At 33.7% G+C, this 20,464-nt stretch overlaps 1 pseudogene; it reads right to left on the bottom strand.

The window, feature by feature from the left end:
• Positions 1-300: 300 nt before the first annotated feature.
• Positions 301-1,690, bottom strand: LOC133193623 (uncharacterized; annotated as a pseudogene).
• Between the last annotated feature and the right edge of the window lie 18,774 nt (positions 1,691-20,464).

Genomic DNA, 20,464 nt, shown 5'->3' with positions numbered 1-20,464 from the left:
GTCTGGCAATATTTCCAATAACTGCCTTCATTGAAATAATCTGGCCCACAATTTTTGCCAATTCTTTAACTTGGAAGAAAGCACTTTTCATAACTTTCAAATGAACAATGTTTAAACATTTTTAAGACGCTCAATCCTGTCTTCTGTAATAAAAATTTTACCTTTTGTCATATCCCAGAACAATCCTAACCATATTCGGTCTTGGGTAGGATGCCATTCACATTTATCTTCAGCAAACAAAAATCCTAGCTTTTCAAAATGTTTCTTAACGTAAATGCTAACATATTTTGCGCTATCTAAACAAGATTCAGCTCCAATACCATCATCTAAAAAAGTAATGATTCTCATACCTTTTGCTCTCAAAAACTTAATAGGTTCTCTCAGAACTTTCGTAAATATATAGCCTGCAGTAGATATACCGAAAGGTAAAACATTAAAAACATAATAATGAATTTTCCCATCGACTTCCCATGAAAACCCTAGAAAATCTCTGTGATCATTGAAAATCTCAATATGATGATAAGCGGATTTAAGATCAAATGTGAAAATAAAATCCCCCTTTTTAACATTTCTTTAGCTACTGAAGCATCTTCATATCTGTACTTAAATTTATGTAAATGTAGATTTATGTCTGCAGTCAAGTACTAGGCGTGGCTTACCGTTTCTGTTTCTCGCGACAGTCAGTGGGTTGACAACTTTAGGAATATTACAAACCTTTGAAATACACCCCTTCTTTAATAGATTTTCTATTTCTTTTGTCACAAATTCTTTGTCATTCAATGCTGACCTATTATTACGTAATACTACCAATGGTGGTTCAGTTTTGAATGGAATTCTATAACCTACCTTGATCAATTGAACAATGCTTTCATTCGCTCCCATAGCTTCCCATTCACTCACCTGTGACCTCAAACGCCCAACCGGACTAATAATTTTTAAAAAAATTTCGTCAACTTTTGGATAAATTTCATTTTCAAATTCGCTAACTATTGCATTGAAATTTTCACTTATTCTCTTCTTTTCTTGGGCAGTCCCGGCTCCAATGGCCCTTCGCCCCACAGTCATAGCATCTGCCTGGCTTGCTTGTAGAATTCTTTTCATCCGTCTCCATGCGAGAAAAAGTTTCTGCAGGTGGCCTCTTGAAGTAAGGTGCAAATCTGTAAGATCTTCTTTTCAAATATCTGTCCTCTTTGGCCTTCCGTTCTGCTCTCATTGTGGCTCGATACATTTTCTTTTCATCGTCGGAGTCGGCCGCAATAGGATTAGTTTCGTATTCTTTTACTACTTTCCATCCTAACTGAGACGTGTCTGCTAACTTTATAAGCTTTTGTCTATTCTTTACTAACTCAATACCTTCTGTGATGCTAGATTTGGCTGACTCAATATTTTCTTCGTTTACCGTGGCTGAACTAAGATGCTCGTTTGCTTCTTTTAGTTTTGATAGCACACGCGCCTCATGCTTGTATTGATTTTCATTGCCTTTCTTCCGGAAAACGTAATGGTCGCTGAGATTCTCTTCGATTCTGTTTATCTGCGAAGTTGAGATTTGTTGAATATTCTGCTGAAAATTCGAGAGCTTAGAGTCTATCATGGTCTGCAAACTGTTCAATAAATCTGCTTGCTGTCTAGAAACTGCTAAATTGACTTCTTCCGAAATAGTTTGAGCAAACTCCATTCTCCTAGCGTCCATCCCGCAAAAATTAGACTTGCTCGGGCAGAGCGTGCGCTAGAAACTGAGCTCTATCACTACAAGAAAACTATTCAAACACGTCATTTCCAAAATCTAATTTCATTGGCTGTTACCCAGTATACAAATGCTACTAATAAATAAAAGAGACTTCCGTTTCTGTACACACAATTTGTTTACATGTCGTTAGGACAACTATTTCTCGCTATACTATCGTAACGCGAGAAATTATAATTTTTAGCAATATATTCTTTTATTTGGCAAGTAAATCACCTTTATCTAGGTAACCTGTCAGATGAAATGCATGGGGATACCGAACAGTATTCAAGCTCAAAAGTCCATTAAACAATACAAATATTGGAGCAAAGCAAACACGGGTACGGACCCTTAAAACATCAGAGGTGGGATCAGGTGCCATGGAGGAGTGAGCATCCCCTGCTGACCGGTCACACCCGCCGTGTGCTTCGTGTCATGATCGGATAATAACGGGAAAATCCGTCGACAATTCAGTGTGTAAATAATGGCCGAACAATTAGTATGAAAAACGTCAGTCAGCATTTGACTTAATGATAAATTGTATTTGCTGACAAGGTCATTGTATCGACCATAGATCTTACGAAATGATGACTTTAAACTGGACTGCTGATATTCTTGTTTCATTAACTTGTTTGTCAGAAGCAGAGAATTAGAGTTATTAATAAATATTACACGATTCACAAATGATTACTATTTCTTGGTCACATAGAACACCTACAAACTTTAAATACTTACTCATAGCTAAAAGAATAAAATTTTTATGCCCCCGGATCGAAAGACCCCGAGGGTATATTGTTTTTGTCCTGTCTGTCTGTTTGTCTGTCTGTTGTCAACTTTAACCTTGCCCATAACTTTTGATTGGCTGGAGCTATGACTTTCATATTTCACATGTGTATTCCTTGTGACAAGACCTTTCTTTGGGTACCATCATATTTGACCTTTTGACCTTAGAGTTTGACCCACTTTTGCAAAATTTAATGAGACTTTAACCTTGGCCATAACTTCTGAACAGTTGGTGCTTGGGGTTTCAGACTTCACATGTGTATTTCCTGTGACAAGACCTTCCTTCATATACCAACAACTTTGACCTTCTGACCTTGACCTTCGAGTTTGACCTATTTTTGAAAAACTTTGACCTTGGCCATAACTTTGAACAGTTGGTGCTTGGGGTTTCAAACTTCACATGTGTATTTCCTGTGACAAGACCTTCCTCTGGATATCCATCTCTTTGACGCTTTGACCTTGACCTAGGAGTTTGACCTACTTTTGAAAAACTTTAACCTTGGCCATAACTTTTGAATGGTTAATGATAGGGCTTTCATACTTCACAGATGTAATCCTTGTGACTTCGCTTTCCTTTGGATACCAACAACTTTGTCCTTGACCTTGACGTTTTACTTACTTTTAAAAAACTTTAACCTTCGCCATAACTTTTGAGCATTTGCAGCTAGGGTTTTCAAATTTCACAGGTATATTCCTCGAGACAAGACCTTTCTTTGGGTACCAACATTTTTTATCTTTTGGTCTGGATTTTGACTTGCATTTGAGAAACTTTAACCTTCTCCATAAGCTGCCATACGGGGGCATCAGCTCCAACCAATCAAAAGTTATGGGCAATGTTAAAGTTGAAAACAGACAGACAGGACAAAAACAATACACACCCGGGATATTTCGATTCGGGAGCATAAAAACACAAATTAATAAATATTCCAAAAATGTGTCTGCATGTACAACATAACAAAGTTTCAATAGGGACTAAGCCAGATGCTGACGTGGGAATTTTGCAATCCAAGCCAATCGTGCGTTATCTCGAAAAAAGAATAATCCATCGATGGGTCTAATCATCAAAATAGATATTTGTTCATACTATTTTATGAAATTATTTTAGAAAAAATATGATTGAAAGTATATTGTTTCAAAATTCTGTCTGCAACAAAATTCGTGTTCCTTTTGTTTTTAGATCGAAAGAGAAAGAATTTGAGATATTCTGACCCCGATCTAATTTGTTTTCTAGCTACCCCAACTCAAATAGCAGAACAAAGTTTTCCTCATAAAATAAGCGCATCTAATTTTTTTTCAAATCAAAAGATGCTCTTAACGTAAAATAGATTAAAAAATTGAGATAAGCTTTCCTGAAAAAAAAAAAAAAAAAGTTACGCACCCTTTTGTATTAAAGAAAGAGGATCGGGGGTCATATCGCTGATCTCAGCATTAATAGCAAACTAACTATATGTACTTTGGCCAAAGTAGCTTCATAAAAGTAAATACAATACAATACAAATTAAACAAGCTAATTCAGAAATTTTTTTTCCACCGCTTAAGGAAAAAGAAGAGCATGCACAGTAGGATCCCCCCCCCCCCCCTGGATTTGTAGAATTATTAAATGTATACATGTATATTGAAGCAAATAAAAAATGCCACTATGGATATAAAGATTTGATTGCTTATTCTTTAATATGTGTATAGGAGAGTCTTTTTATATAGAATATTTATCACACTGTAATAGTAATTTTATGAGTTTGTACAAGCCGGACGTCATAACTTTTCCATTTCACATGCTGAATACTATCATTTAGTAAATCAAAAAAAAAAAAAAAAAAAAAAAAAAAAAAAAAAAAAGAATTAAAAAAAAAAGAAAAAAAAGAGGATCGTCCTGGATTTGAACCCGGTACCTCTCACATGCTAAGCGAGAGTCATACCCCTAGACCACTGAGGCACTTGACTTAATAGCAAATTAAATGCAAACATTAAGTCACATATAATGTTTATATTCACGTTCGTTTTACACAACACATGGTGTCTAACTTAGTCTTTACTAAACAGTTCTAATAGAGGTAATAAGTATATAAAGTCCGCAGACAACCTGTATTATACGTAATAATTCTCCACATGCTCCTGTGCTAAAAATAGTGCCAAGCGACTTTTAATACAATAAATAATAATAATAATAAAAAACCGGGGCGGGACACTTTGAGAGGGGCGAGACAGGCCCTAGGGAGTTATGGTATAAAACTTTATTGCAAAAGCTCAAAAGCTTCTTGAGATATCGCCCGGAAACGAAAGTGTTACACACGGACGGAAAATATGAATTTACGACCTTGAACTTTGACCTTTTGACCTCAAAATCAATAGGGGTCTTCCTTAGGCCACAGAAAGTTGTTATGTAAAATTTCATTGCAAAAGCTTAAAGGATTCTCGAGACATCGCGCAGAAACGAAAGTGTTAAAACAGACAGAATTTATGACCTTGACCTTTGACCTTTTGACCTCAAAATAAATAGGGTTCTTCTTTAGACCATAGGGGTTACCATGCAAAATTTCATTGCGAAAGCTCAAAGAGTTCTCGAGATAGCTCGCGGAAATGAAAGTGTTACAGCCAGACAGAAATACAGATGGACGGACAGACATACCCAAATTAATATCCCCCACTTTCAGTGAAAGCGGGGGACATTAAACATATATCATATGGCTTAGAGGGTGACTATACAAGAATGTTTGCCCCAAGGTGACAGGAAAGTCCTGGAGTGTTATGTAACCCGATGCCGAAGGCAGAGGGTGACATAACACGTGCACTCCAGGACTTTCCTGTCACCGAGGGGCAAACATTCTGGTCACACGAGAAGCCATGTGGTATATGTTATATAACATTTTTAAAATTAAAAAAATGTTTAACCTTAAATTGTTTAAGTTTAGACAAATAATCCAAAAATGCTTTCATGACGTTAAGAATTACTTAATTACGCTCCGTTGTTTACGTCTGCTTAGCAACCGACGTCTTTAAATCTCGAACCCGAGCTACAAAGCGTAACATAAAAACACGTGAAAGTGTTCGAGAGGGTGTTATAACTGTTTCCGTCGGGTGATATTACTGTTTCCGGCGTGTGACATAACTGTTTCCGGTGTGATTCAGCATTCTTCAGGGTTTATAGTGAAACTTATTACATTTGTGATATAATAGGAAAACCTATTCAAAAATGATATATAAAAAAATGTACCTCACACCTCTTAATACTACAGGTAATCAAATAACTGGAAAAAGGCCATCATATTGTGGGGGAATAAATTATTTCTTAATACATCTAAATACTTAGAAAATTACTTACCTAAATTTGCAAGAATATTGACCAAGCCGTGCGAATTTTTTTTCAAAGTGCGTTAATTTGGTATTGATTTGAACATATTTTATTGTTTAGATGTTACAAAAAAAGGATCGGACATAAGTTCTTACATCTTAGAACGTCCTCTCCTTTATAACAATTAATTACACAAAATAACGTTCAAAAATTAAACTACACTGGAACCAAAGGTCAGTATGATTATCAGCTTACATAGGTTATGCATGTTCAAAATTGATTTGATGTAGTATGCACAAATGAATCTAAATATATAAATTCAAAAACGACCAGATCTCTTAATAAACAATTGCACATTTAAAAATAAACTTTCATTTTCAGAAATGTTAATCGAATCATCTTCCCATAACAGAACGTGAGTGTCTACAAATACGTAAATTAATCATTCTAAAAATAGCATTAAACAGATCGTTTCTTGGGACGTGTTTTTCGCACAAGAAAAAAAGAAATGATATACGTCCTCATGACAACAATATAAGTAAGTACATAATTTGTAACACATAATTCAAAAAAATAAATAACTAGTTCTAGTGCGCCTTTTGACAGTAAGCATTTGGTATTTTTTGAAATATACTTGACCCCTAATAAAAAAATCATTAAATCGTAGTACAGAAAATAGCAGTAATTTTGATGTACATCTACATTTACAATAGAAAAGTCCAATTGCGGCTCGATATTGTTCAATTGTATTACCCATGTCAAGAGATAAAGAGAAATGTTGAGCGTTGTTTGAATCAGCCGCAAGGAGACATATGATAAATAAACATGCAAAATTTTTGTTTGACCTTTGATTATAAGAAAAAACGAAAAAAAACATTGAGAAAAACTTTGGGTAAAAAAAAAAAATGGTACGAGTCGCAAGGCAAAATAAAAGGCCTGTTGACAGATACTCAGTCCATTGTTGAAAAAATTATGTACATTGATACATATATACTGTTAACTGTAAGAGCATCGTGATTAAGAAAGTTAGAAGGAAAAAATTAAGGGGAACAATTTATATCATAATATGCCTTAATAGTTTACGAAACTTTTCTTACATTAAGAAATCAATGCAATTTTTTATGCATTTTTTGTTTTTATTTTTGTTTTTATCCCCATGAAGCAGAATTTATTGGAAAATAAACATCTTATGAAAGGAAGGAGACTGTTACCTTCAATTCGACATTTACAATCATAAAAATACATAAAGCACTGTTTAATCCGACACTTTTAATCCATTTCAATGTGAATTCCAAGCTTTTTTTATTCCCATTTTATTATTTTCAGTGTTATTTATACTGGGCAGTCGGCACTCTGTCTATTCCGACACAAAATTTGTGTTCAAGTACTAGTACATGTTGGATAATATAGGTTTCACTGTATATTGTCGACCCTTTATCAGCGCAGTACTATTAAGACTGCATAAAGGAGGTGGGGACTAATTTCTAGCAAAAAATTTAATAAGACTTCACTCAAAAGTAACAAATCTTCAAAATTATAAAAAATTATTACTTCACGATTTTAAACTTTATCACATTTGCAATTGCGTTCATTTTTTTCGTTAAACCAGTAAATCAATTCAATGTTCTTGTAAATGGATAAAATTGACGCATTTTAAGTAAGATGAAAGGTGGATGAAGTAATTTCCACATTTTATAATTTGACAGTATTCCATTTACTGATATATATAGTAAACAGACTATTTATTTTAATTTATTACCTTCGTTTGATACAACATGCATTATTGAAGTCAAAGCTGTTTGAACGTTCGCGGACAATCTCAATCGTCTTTTTATTATACTCAAGAAATTTAAGTTTACCATATCATCATATGTAAATATATTTATTTTAATGTGTGAAGTTTCATTCCGTATGATTTAATGGAACTCGTGGTACCTAATTTTAAAATCAACATGTTTGTAATCATGGAGCACACTTAACAGCATTATAACGCCAGACACGTAATGAGTTTCTCAAAAATACTATCCCTTACACATTTCACATACAGTCTGCTGCCCTACCTGCTCATTAATAGCTTCTCTATATCACTTGTCTTTAGTTTACTCATAATTATTAGTAACATACGTTCGATTCTCAAGTGTTTTCATTTTTTATACCGCGTTAACTATGTTTTCCCGAAGTGAAGCCTCCATTTCTTTCGATGATGTTACTAACTCTTATGATAAGATTTGTACTGATTACCCGTTTCTCACAGGCCGCCCTTGGCATGATACAGAGTCTAAACCACTTAAAACCGTAAACAGTCATTTACACACAAATACCACTATTTTCTGACGTATTTCCTGCTTTCTCTGGCATACTAAGGATTTCGAGTTCCCGAGTGCAACTCAAAGTTGTATTGCTAGTTGTTGCTCCATGATGTGTTATGAAGTCATCTGTAATGGTAAATATTGTTGTTCTGTACATAGTGTCGTTTCCTCCTGCATAAAGTTCGACGAAATGTACAGTCACGCTTCGGCACATTTTGTTGTCGGCGAGAATATGTACTGTGAACATTTGCAAATATTGTGGCCGATATATTGTGTTGAAGAATATTTTCCAAGATTGTGAAGAGAGAGAGAGAGAGAGAGAGAGAGAGAGAGTAGGGCAGAAACTCTTGCCACTTTGAAGTGAAAGTTGCGGGACATTAAAAACTGAGGCCCCGTGTCACGGTAGGCGTTGGCACGATAAAGAAACCTCACTGCTCAATGGCTGTGAGTGCCGAGTATAGGTCTAAATTTGAAGCCCTTCATCGGTATATGGTGAAATTTTAAATTATTTTTTTTTAAATGGACATTCTTTTAGACTTGCATAAAATAGCCAAAACTCCAAGAATGTATTTTCATGGGACCAACTGAAATGGATTTTTGCTCCATTGTTCTTGATATTAAGGTGAAGGTCAAAGTTCAGGGTCCTTCAAAATATGAGAAATTAAACACTTTTTTATCTCTCTTTTTTCATAGATCTTTGCAACTGTAATGGTCACTTTTTTGAAAAAAAGAAAAAAAATTTCAAATTTTCGAAAACTCGCGGTACGGACATCCTATTGGGTGTGAGGTTGGGGGAGGGGGGGGGTACCAATTTCTTTGACAACGCAGTCGTCCATAACAACCCGCACACCCTTTCATAAAATTGAAATAAATGTATAGAAACGTCTTATCTGTCCAGCCTGGAGCTAAATGTCATTGAATGTAACGAAATGACCTAGAATTTACTACGGAAGGAAAATAAACTCTGATTGAGAACATACTAAATTAGCATTAAAAATGTTTTTAGAGCAAAAGGTACTATGTGCGTGGCATGTGTGCTTTGTATTAGCATATAAGTAAGTTGTCACTTGATAAAAATTTATCAAAAGAAGAAATAAAGAAATTGAATAAATTTGTTATTAAAATTTTAAAAATGCGTTGCATGTATATTGTTTTGCAGGGCTTTGTAAAATAAAATGAAAATGTAGAGCATATAATGGTATTTTATGGCATAAAAATAGATCATATATATTATGTGAAATTATTGGAATATTCTTGCTGCTGCCTTATTGTTGTTCAATTGCAGTAAAATATTGAGAGAAATATTATTCATTAGTTTTCTTTATTAGCAAGTTTTACGGTCGATACAATGACCTTGTCAACACATACAATCTATCATTGAGTCAAATGCTGACTGACGTTTTTCATACTAATTGTTAGGCCATTATTTATACACTGTACTGTCTACGGATTTTCCTGTTTTTTCCCGATCATGACAAGGAGTACACGGCAGGTGTGTTCGGTTGGAAGGGGATGCTCACTCCTCCATGTCACCTGATCCCACCTCTAAATTTTGAGGTCCGTGTTTGCTCTGCTCCAAATTTGTATCGTTTCATTGGACTTTTCAGATTGAATACTGTTAACGAACAGTATTCACATTTCATCATACAAGGTCTGTCCACAAAAATCATTACTTTGTAACACACACCCATAAAAGATTTTTTTTAGAACTGGAAAAGTTTTCTTCCCTCTTTTTATTTGTGTCAGAATTTTTGACCCCCTTCCAAAAAAAAAAAAAAAAAAAAAAAAAAAAAAAAAAAAAAATTGAAAATTAAAAAAAATAAAAATCCTGTATCTATGGAATTCCATATACGACAGCCAACTGCTTACTGTCAACTGCTCACTGCTTTCTGCCAACTGCCACACATATTTGAATAAATTTTCATATTTATATTAATATTTATGTGAATTTTCATAAAACCAGGCGCGGATACTGGAATTTTTTACAAGAGGGGTCCACCCCAGTAAAAAAAAAATCCAACTCAGAAATTTCTTGACAAGAAAAAAAAACTTAAACTCCTTTCCTAAACGAGAAAAACCTATTTCGGCGGGGGTGGGGGTGGAGGGGAGGGGGTTGACATCTATGACTTTTCATATCAACTTAACACGGATCTGCGTTTTCTAGGACGGGGGGGGGGGTCCAAGGTCACTTTAAGTTGATTTAGTATATACATTAAATAATTCTACAAATTCCAGGGGGTGGTCCGGACAACCCCCTCCCACCAACCCCCCCCCCCCTCTAGATCCGTGTATGTAAAACATAACTTATTTGGGAAAACAAAGAGATATAAATTTTTAATTTGAGGAAATATTTCACTATAGGAATTAACGGATATGGAAATTTATTTTCAAAACATCTTCCCCCGTGAAACAATAAATCTTTTTTTTTTTTTTAGTTTCTATTCATCCCAAAGGTTTTCTCTTAGGAGGGGGGGGGGGGGCACGTGTTTTTGAAGATTAAAAACAGGAAAATAGTCATTTTATTACCAATTTCAAATGAGATAACAAATAAAAAATGTTTTTTACAGATCTAACAGATCTAACATTAGCCATTAAAACGATTTACATAAGACACATATAAAAATCCCCACACATAGGTACTTTTTCTAGGGTCAAAAGAAAATCCGAAAGATATAACAAGATATTTTAAACTAGGCAAAAGTTGTTTGTTATTATAACTTTCAGTAATATTTCTAGTATAAATACATTTACCAACAAATGTTATTCAAGACCCTTTTAAAAGTTTGTTCTTTTGTCGTATGTGACCCCCCCCCCCCCTTACCCGCATCAAAAAAAGCTATCAAATTATTTGCCTGCAACGAAATGCAGAAATTAAATGTTTTGTTTTTAAGAAGAAATACCCCTTCTTCCGATTTACTCCTTCCTCGTCTTTACAGTTTAAAAATTCCTAAATCCGCCAAATTTTGTTATTTGTTATTACCACGTACACTAACTCTCGATTCCCGCCTACATTTTCCACCAATTAATTCAGTATAAATGGCAATTTGGACATGAAAACTTGTTTGAATGCAAAGAAAAGTTCATTAGTATTAAGTACTAATTTTGAAAACCAGTGACAAAAAGAAGTTGCTCTTATTTACAACTCCTTTCATAAGGGGGTAGAAAATTTTATCAGTTGAAATCAGGCTAAAAACATCACCATTTTCAAATACTCATGAAAATGGATAAATGACTCTTAAATCTCACCGTATGTTTTAACTTGTGTAAAATTTAACATATGAGATTGATAAAGTGATAAAGTACTTTTTTTTTTTTGTTATCTCACTTGAAATTGGTAATAAAATGACTATTGTCCTGTTTTTAATCTTTAAAAACGTGCCCCCCCCCCCCCCCCCCCTCGTAAGACAACAAAACAAAAACTGAAAAAAAGGATTTGTTAACTCACGGAGGAAGATGTTTTGAAAATAAATTTCCATTTTCCGTTAATTTCTATAGTGAAATATTTCCTCAAATTAAAGATTTATATCTCTTTGTTTTCCCAAATAAGTTATGTTTTACATACACGGATCTAGAGGGGGGGGGGGGGGGTCGGTGGGAGGAGGGGGGTCTAGACCATCTCCTGGAATTTGTACAGTTATTTAATGTATAGGCCTATACTAAACCAACCAAAATTGACCTTGCAACCCCCTCCCCCTTGAAAACGCGGATCCGTGTTAAGTTGATATGAAAAGTCATAGATACGAAGCATAAATGTCAACCCCCCACCCCACCCCCCACCCCGAAATAGGTTTTTCACGTTAAGGAAAGGAGTTTAAGTTTTTGTTTTGTTTTGTTTTTTTCTTGTCAAGAAATTTCTGGGTTGGAATTTTTTTTACTGGGCTGGGCCCCTCCTGTAAAAAAAATCCTGGATCCGCGCCTGCTTTTATGAAAATTCACATAAATATCAATATAAATATGAAAATTTATTCAAATATGTGTGGCAGTTGGCAGTAGGCAGTGAGCAGTTGGCAGTAAGCAGTTGGCTGTCGTATATGGAATTCCATATGTATCCACTCACAAACAATGTTGTCATTATGATAATAGAATTCATTGTACGTTGTAAAATATACATGTACGACTTGTGCTTAAGTTAGGTGAAATGTCAACAGTTTAAAATTTCTGAATACATCAAGAAACGCATTTGGACGCATTTTCAGCATCACAGATACTTAACTGTTGGCGTTTTCTAAATATTCGGGTTACAACAAAATAATTGATATTTTCTGAAACTAGAGAAGAAACTAAACATTTTTTCTACTCAAAATTTTTATGTGCGATGTTGAGAAATTATCATAAACTTGAACTGAATACCGCATATCATTGCAGGAAGTTGATAAAACTACGCATAAATGACTGATTTTCTGCTATCTTCTGCTGGCTTTATCTAAATTACAAACACAATAAAATAAAAAAAAAATGAATGCCATAACCTGAAAGCTGGGAATATGCCCTATATTTTTTTATTCCGGACATTATAAGGTACATACATCCGTTACAGAGATATTTGTTGTTGAATATTGGAACTTTTACGAGTAAAATGCACAAAATGCACTATGACGTCATTTGACGTTTTACATGCACAATGAAATCGTTCATGAGCTCAGTGTAAAACAAACTGGCTCTTTTGATATATGGAACAGATTTATTTAAAAAAAAAATGATTTATTTGTAAAGAAGAGTTAGTGTGCGACACGTTTTGAGCCATAAACATGTAATAAAAGGAATTTTCCATAGCTTTGGGAGATATATTATATACATCTAGTAATATTCTTTCACCTTACGCCCCGATTGTGTGCACCCATTGTATCAGAAATCCCTGTCGAATTTTGTGCCAGTCTTTCATGTAGTAGAAATAATTAATCAAATAATTAAATATCATCCTTACCATTTTCCTAATCTTCAGATTTATTATTGAAAACTGAAAAAAAAATCTTTTTTTAGTACTTGGTGTACTTTGAAAGGAAAGGTGCATTTTTATAAAAGCGAAAGGATAGATAACGCAGTTATCCTTTTTTAATAATTAAAAGATAAAAAAAAAAAAAAAAAAAAAAAAAAAAAAAAAAAAAAAAACTGTCACAATGAAAATATATATCAAAAGTACTACGTCGTACGTCGTAAACATAGCCAAATTAAACAAACAGCGGATTTAAATCAGATTGCTATATATATAGAAATAATTTCTGAATAAACATACAGGAAACTCTTCTTTTTTTGTTCGTGTTAATTTCATTTTTCAGTCTTCACAGTGTTAAGAACAAATCTATATCAAACGGGATAAAAATGGAAAACTTGGGATAAACTAACAAATTCTCCCTCATTTCCTAATCCTTTACAGATTAGCAGGGATTACAAGTATATGTGTATTGAAGAAACTGAAAAGTTGAATCTACTGCTACAACAAAAATAAAACGGAGCGAGTATGTACATGTTAGATATGTATATTTGCCAGAACAACGCGCGAAAATAGCAAAATGCGCTTTTGAATATAAAAACCGCCATTTTACTATTTTCTAAAAGCTGTGGAGAAATGTTAATGAAAGTACAATCAGAAGTATTCGGAAACTATGCTTACGCTCTATAATTTTGCAAAAGCGTGTGTTTTCCATTATAGAAATCAATGGAAAATATTTTCAAAACATCTCCCTTTCCTTTTTACAGCAATTTTGAATTATTATTTAACAAATTCATACCAAAGCTCTTGTTGTTCCTGAGGGTGGGGGTGGGGGTATGTTTACAGATAAATTACATGAGTTAAACATATGGAAAAAATGAAGGATCATTTATCCATGTCTATGGGTGCTTTAAAATCTGAGTACTATTTTAAAATATCTTGATGTATTAAAGCCTGATTTCAATGGATATACATCTTCTAGACCCCATATAAAAAGAGTTGTGATAAAGAGCAATGAACAATTTAAAACTGGTATTAATAATGTCATATTGTAATTTTTGAATTTACCGGGCGGTAGTAAATACAACAAGAGGCTGGGCAACATCGCTCACCTGGACTGGGTTGCTCAAAACCTTGGTTAGCGTTAACCGCTGGTTAAATCTCTTTTAACCATTGGTTAAATTCTGGACTGGGTTGCTCAAAACACTGGTGAATTTTGACCACTGGTTAAGTTAGCCGGTGGTAAAATTCTATATCCACTGGTCAACTAACCACTGGTCAAATATTTGTTGCTCAAAATAAATTTAGCCTCTGGTTAGTAAACCACAGGTTAAATGATTTAACCAGTGGTTAATATCCCACAATGCATTACATTTGTCCACTTGTCAACCAAAAAAAAAAAAAAAAATGGCTACCATGGGAAAATACAATATGAGTAAAAAAGTGAGAAGCTATAATTGTATTGAAATGTATTGAAGAAGTGGAGAGACACCCATATATGTTACAGTTATCAACACTAAACAAACGGTTTAAGTCACAAAAAAGTCATGAAAGCACAGATTTGGCAAAAATTAAACTATGCTGTAAATTCAAGTGGAGGTTCAAGAAGAACATAGAGTGGTATTAATAAGAAAATTAGCACCACAGCCAAGGTGGATAGTAGGTTGTGTAAAGACTGATGATGATGAGCACCATGTCCTCATTTAATCTAGTGTCAAAGAAAATGCATAGTGACTCGCCATATATCTCTTCAGAATTATTCCTATTCAAATCTTACAAGGTAAGTACATCAATTTGCATCGTCTCATACTTAAATAATAACTGATAGAACACCTTTACCTGTTATCACCATGTAAACGTCGTCTGCTATGCATCCGAGGAAATTCGCACTGGTTGCATTCTCGCTTTAAAGGCCTTGCCAGAAGGAACTTGTTTCAATGTTTTAAGTCAAACACTTACAAAGAAAAAAAATAATAACTTTCGTCACATTTATATCTGTCTTTTTAACACCGATGGTTAGAAGTCACTACTATTTGCACTTTTGTAAATAACAGAAAGGTCATGGTTGAATACATAGATAAAGTGAGTTCGTCACTAAGGTATTTCGCTCCGTACCAATACCCTTTGTAACTACAGTGATTAATGCATTATCCAAAGTGTATTACATAAATACCACACCTTTTAATAAGCATCAATACTTAGAGAAAATAAAGGACTATATGTAGATATCTATAGATATCAAACGTGCAAATCATTTTCTATAATTATTTTTTATTTATTTATAATCATAGAGCATATAGGGACCTAGGCCTATTCAAATTGAATGTAAAATCAAAGGAAATAGTACACTCTTTATTTGATGCAGAAAGCAAGAAGCATCGCTTAACAAAATGGGGCCAAAGAAAAAATTGTCAAGAGAATGATAATCAATATTATAAAAAATTAAATAAAAAAACAAGACATTTTGAAGAGAAAAAGGGGGGGGGGGTCGATTCCCAATTTATTTAAATGTATTTTAATGATTTATGTTTCGTTACCAAACTAATATATCAGTTTATTTGTATTCGTTATTAAGCCTCTATACAAATGACAAACAATTTTATTCATTTTTACATACATATATTTATCATCATTTTTTATCAGCAGGGGGTTGCCACTTGATGATATCCTTTGCAACACCTACAATTGTAGCCTTGAAAGAACCAATTCGAAACATACTTGCTGATGCTGAAGACATGAAATCCTATCATATCTCTGATAGTGTTGTTATCCCCTCTTCCATATTACTGCAAAGCCATTTCTACTTGACTTAAAAATTACTGTGTCTTTGTTACTACTCCTCAACATTAAATTCATGATTACAATGCATATAAGCCTTTGTTTTGTTTGTTTTCCTACAAAAATTTACAAAAAAAAAAAAAAAAAAAAAAAAAAAAAAAAGCAAGAACAAAGTAGCTATGATTATCCACTGGATAAGAGACTTAACCCACCTCTGTGGAATGGCTAACTTTGGCTTATATTTAACCACTGGATAGCAAAGTTGACCAGTGGATAAAATCTGAGCAACAGAATTTAACCAATGGTTAAAAGTTAACCACTGGATAAGAGAATTAACCAGCGGTTAGCGCTAACCAGTGTTTTGAGCAACCCAGTCCTGTTGCTCAAAATTTATCCACTGGTTAACTTTGCTATCCAGTGGTTAAATATTGGCCAAAGTTAGCCATTCCGCAGAGGTGGGTTAAGTCTCTTGTCCAGTGGATAATCATGGCTACCTAGTTATTGTTTATTGTAGATTTTGGAGGATTAACAAAAGAAACGAAGTCTTGTATACATTGTAATCATGGATTTAATGTTGAGGAGTACTAACAAAGACACAGTCATTTATAAGTCAAGTAGAAATGGCTTTGCAGCAATATGGAAGAGGGGATAACAACACTATCTGAAAAATGATAAGATTTCATGTCTTCAGCATCAGCAAGAATGTTTCAAATGGGTTCTTTCAAGGCTAAAATTGTTGGTGTTGAAAAGAATTTCATCAAGTGGCAATCCCCTGCTGATAAAAAAAAATGATGATAAATATAATTGTGTGTAAAAATGAATAAAATTGTTTGTCATTTGTATATATAGGCTTAATAACGGATACAAGTAAATTGATATATTAGTATGGTAGACAAACATAAATTATTAAACTACATTAAAATAGATTGGGAATTGACCCCCCTCCCCCTTTCTCTTCAAATGTTTTGCTTTTTTATTTAATCATTTTTTACAATGTTAATTATTATTCGCTTGATCATGATTTTTTTCATTGACCCCATTTTGTTAAGCGATGCTTCTTGCCTTCTGAATTACATAAAGAGTACTATTTCCTTTGATTTAACATTCATTTTGACTAGGTCCCTCTATGATTATGAATAAATAAAAAATAATTAAAGAAAAAATGATTTGCACATTTAATATCTATAGATATCTATATAGTTCTTCATTTTCTCTAAATATTGATGCTTATTAAAAGTTGTAGTATTTATTTAATATGCTTTAGATAAAGCATTAATGCATTTTAGTTACATAGTGTATGGGTACGGAGCGAAATGCCTTGGTGACGAACTCACTTTATCTATGTATTCGACCATGACCTTTCTGTTATCTACAGAAGTGAAAATAGTAGTGACTACCAACCATCGATGTTAGAAAGATATAAATGTGATGAAAGTTTTTTATTCTTTGTAAGTGTTTGACTTAAAACATAAAAATGAGTTCCTTCTTGCATGGCATTTAAAGCGAGAATGCAACCAGTACGAATTTCCTCCGATGCATAGCAGACGACGTTTACAGAGAATGGTGATAACAGGTAAAAGTGTTCAATAATTTATTATTTAAGTATGAGATATGCAAATTGATGTCCTTACCTTGTAAGTATAGCCAAGTATTGAATAGGAATAATTCCGAAGAGATATGGCGAGTCAGTATGCATTTTTTTTGACACTAGGTTAAATGAGGGCTATGGTGCCCATCATCAGTCTTTACACAGCCTATAATCCACCTCGACCGTGATGCTTATTCTCCTATACCACTCTATGTTCTTCTTGAAACTCCACTTGAATTTACAGCATAGTTCAATTTTAGCCAAATCAGTGCTTTCTTGACTTTTTGTGACTTAAACCGTTTGTTTAGTGTTGATAACTGTTACATCTATGGGTGTTTCTCCACTTCTTCAATACAGTTGTAACATTATAACTTCTCACGTTTCACTAATATATGATATTTACCATGGTAGCCATTAGTTTTTAGTTTACAAGTGGACAAATATAATGCATTGTGGGATACTAACCACTGGTTAAATCATTTAACCTGTGGTTAACTAACCAGGGGCTAATTTTATTTTGAGCAACAGATATTTGACCAGTGGTTAGTTGGCCAGTGGATATAGAATTTAACCACGAGCTAACTTAACCAGTGGTCAAAGTTAACCAGTGTTTTGAGCAACCCAGTCCAGGTGACCCATGGACCCATGGGCCTCTTGTTTACCATGGAGAATGGAGACACATAACGCACTTTTAAAAAGTATGTATAAATCAAAAATTCTGGACTTAGATTTTAGTAATAGACAGCATGAATTTGTTATATTTTTCTGAAAAAAACTGACGAATTGATCTACCCTAATCGAGAACTAGGAGAAGACAGGTAGAAGGTCCCTCAACTCAACTCTTTATCTTTCATTAGACATACCCAAATATATGTATTTACATAAGTGCATGGTGTTCCTTTGGGGATTTTGTTTAAATATAAAACAATTCAAAAACTGTGGTCTTTATCGTTGCGTGGTCGTAAATCTCAGTAAATCTATCTTCCAGATCGCATTTTGGGGGATCCGTTCAAGGTTTGAGAATCCCCCTCCCCCAATAAACTCTTTTGTTTAAATTTTTCTCATAAATGAAAGATTCTTTTTTATTTTTAGAAATATCCCATATGTTTGTGCAAAACAGCATTGGGTGTTTTACATCCCGTTGAGAATGTTTCACTCCTTTAGAGACTTCACCATATACCGGTATAGGGCTTCAAATTTAGACCCTTACTCGTCATTCAGGGTCATTGAGCAGTGAGAGATCTTTATCGTACCGACGCCTATCGTGACACGGGACCTCGGTTTTTCTTCAAATAATTTGCATTAAAACAATAATCGACTTCAATGAAGTTATTCAGAAAATTAAAATACAATATTTTAGAAAAAAAAGTCGAAACAATTCTAAGAAATCTAATCAGGAATTACAGGACTATGAATTTTATGTTTGCATATTTCAAACATTACCATATGACTGTCCTTTGTCGAGAATCTAGGAGTATCTGAATTTTATAAAATTTATAAATGCATGTAAACCATGGACGAGAAAATGATCAAAATTTTACTTTGGTAGATTCAAATTTCATCAAACCGTCTTTATACAACTCAGCAATTCAACAATATTTAAATAAAACTTTCTACATATTACGGAAGAACCATTTCAGGAATCAATGTCTAGTTTGTTGGGAAGGCCAGGGCATCAACGATAGTTGGAAACGTGGGATAATTTAAATAAAGGGCGAAAAGGAATATGCATAAATTATACCACGTTTCCAACTGCCGATGATGTCTCTAACATTCCCAACAAACTAGACAGTGATTCCTGATATTTAGATTTATATGTGAAATAAAAATGTTAGTATGAATCGATAATGGTTCCTATTTTAATGGGATTGAAATAAACGAGGCATTGTAAATGAATTTCCATAGTACCGCCATCTGACGTCAAATTTTACTTTAAAAAAATAGTCCAATAAAAATATGAATTTAACGGTAGTATATTTCTGTTATTAATTATCAACATTTATTAAATGAAAAACGAATGAGTCTTTTTAAAATTCCGATCAAAGTCATTTGATTAGCATTGAAGAAAGATGTAACCTACAAGATGAAGCTGTTTCACCTCTCCGTTTCCATGTTGAAGGTCGGGCTGCAATCGAGAATTGGTGAGGAAACCTGTTTGTGTAGATGATATATTAGCAAATGAATAGGAATATTATTTACAAAACCAGATGACAAGGGCTGAGTTTGTGGAGCGATGTCTGCATTACATGATAACGTTGGTGTGTATGTGACGATTTCTCGGCTCTTGTTGACAGTTTTGACGGAGGCTAGATTGTCACCCTCGATGATGGACGACAACGCTGCGCTTTTGTAGCAGACGTTTCATCAGAGTTATTTAAATGTATTTGAATAAAGACAATATTCTGATTAAAATTCCTGAATGTTATTGCATTACTCTTCATTTATTTATTTTGTAATAAGATAAAGCTCATCTACTTATTTTATAAACAAGTTACATTTTTTTTCATGAGTGCATTCATAAGCCATTCATATACATACTGATTATACTGAGAAATTTACATTTCATCGTAATTATAAAGAAATCAACAAAATGGATTTTCAAATTGTTTATCATAAAGAAAACAGCTGGAAGTATAAACAATTATTATTATTTCTCAATTAATTTCTGACTATTCTTTTTTCGAGCATGCACGAGTAACGTATAGTTCAGTACACTAAAAATTCAATGTTCGTTCTAACTTTGTTAAATTTATTTTAGCAAACGTCCATTTCACACAAGTAATTGAACTTCTCCTTGCAATTTATGTTTTTCATCTTGGTCTTGGTGATAATGAAACACATTTTATCATCTTTAGGATCATAATCAAATGGAAACCCAAAATTCCTCAGCGTTTCTATACTAACTTTTTTACGGCTGTGCTGCCACATGAAAACATTTCCATTTTCCACATGTCTCAAACCAATCCATGCAATGAATGTTCCTGGAAAAAAATCAGATTATCGGTAATTTAATTCTTCTTTGGTTGTGGGGGGGGGGGGTTGAAGAAAGACAAAACCAAAATAT

This window comes from Saccostrea echinata, unplaced genomic scaffold, assembly GCF_033153115.1.
Source record: "Saccostrea echinata isolate AGI-Se365-2 ecotype Australia unplaced genomic scaffold, CSIRO_AGI_Sech_v1 ptg000028l, whole genome shotgun sequence".
Classification (NCBI taxonomy): domain Eukaryota; kingdom Metazoa; phylum Mollusca; class Bivalvia; order Ostreida; family Ostreidae; genus Saccostrea; species Saccostrea echinata.
This window is presented reverse-complemented; position numbering and strand designations above follow the sequence as displayed.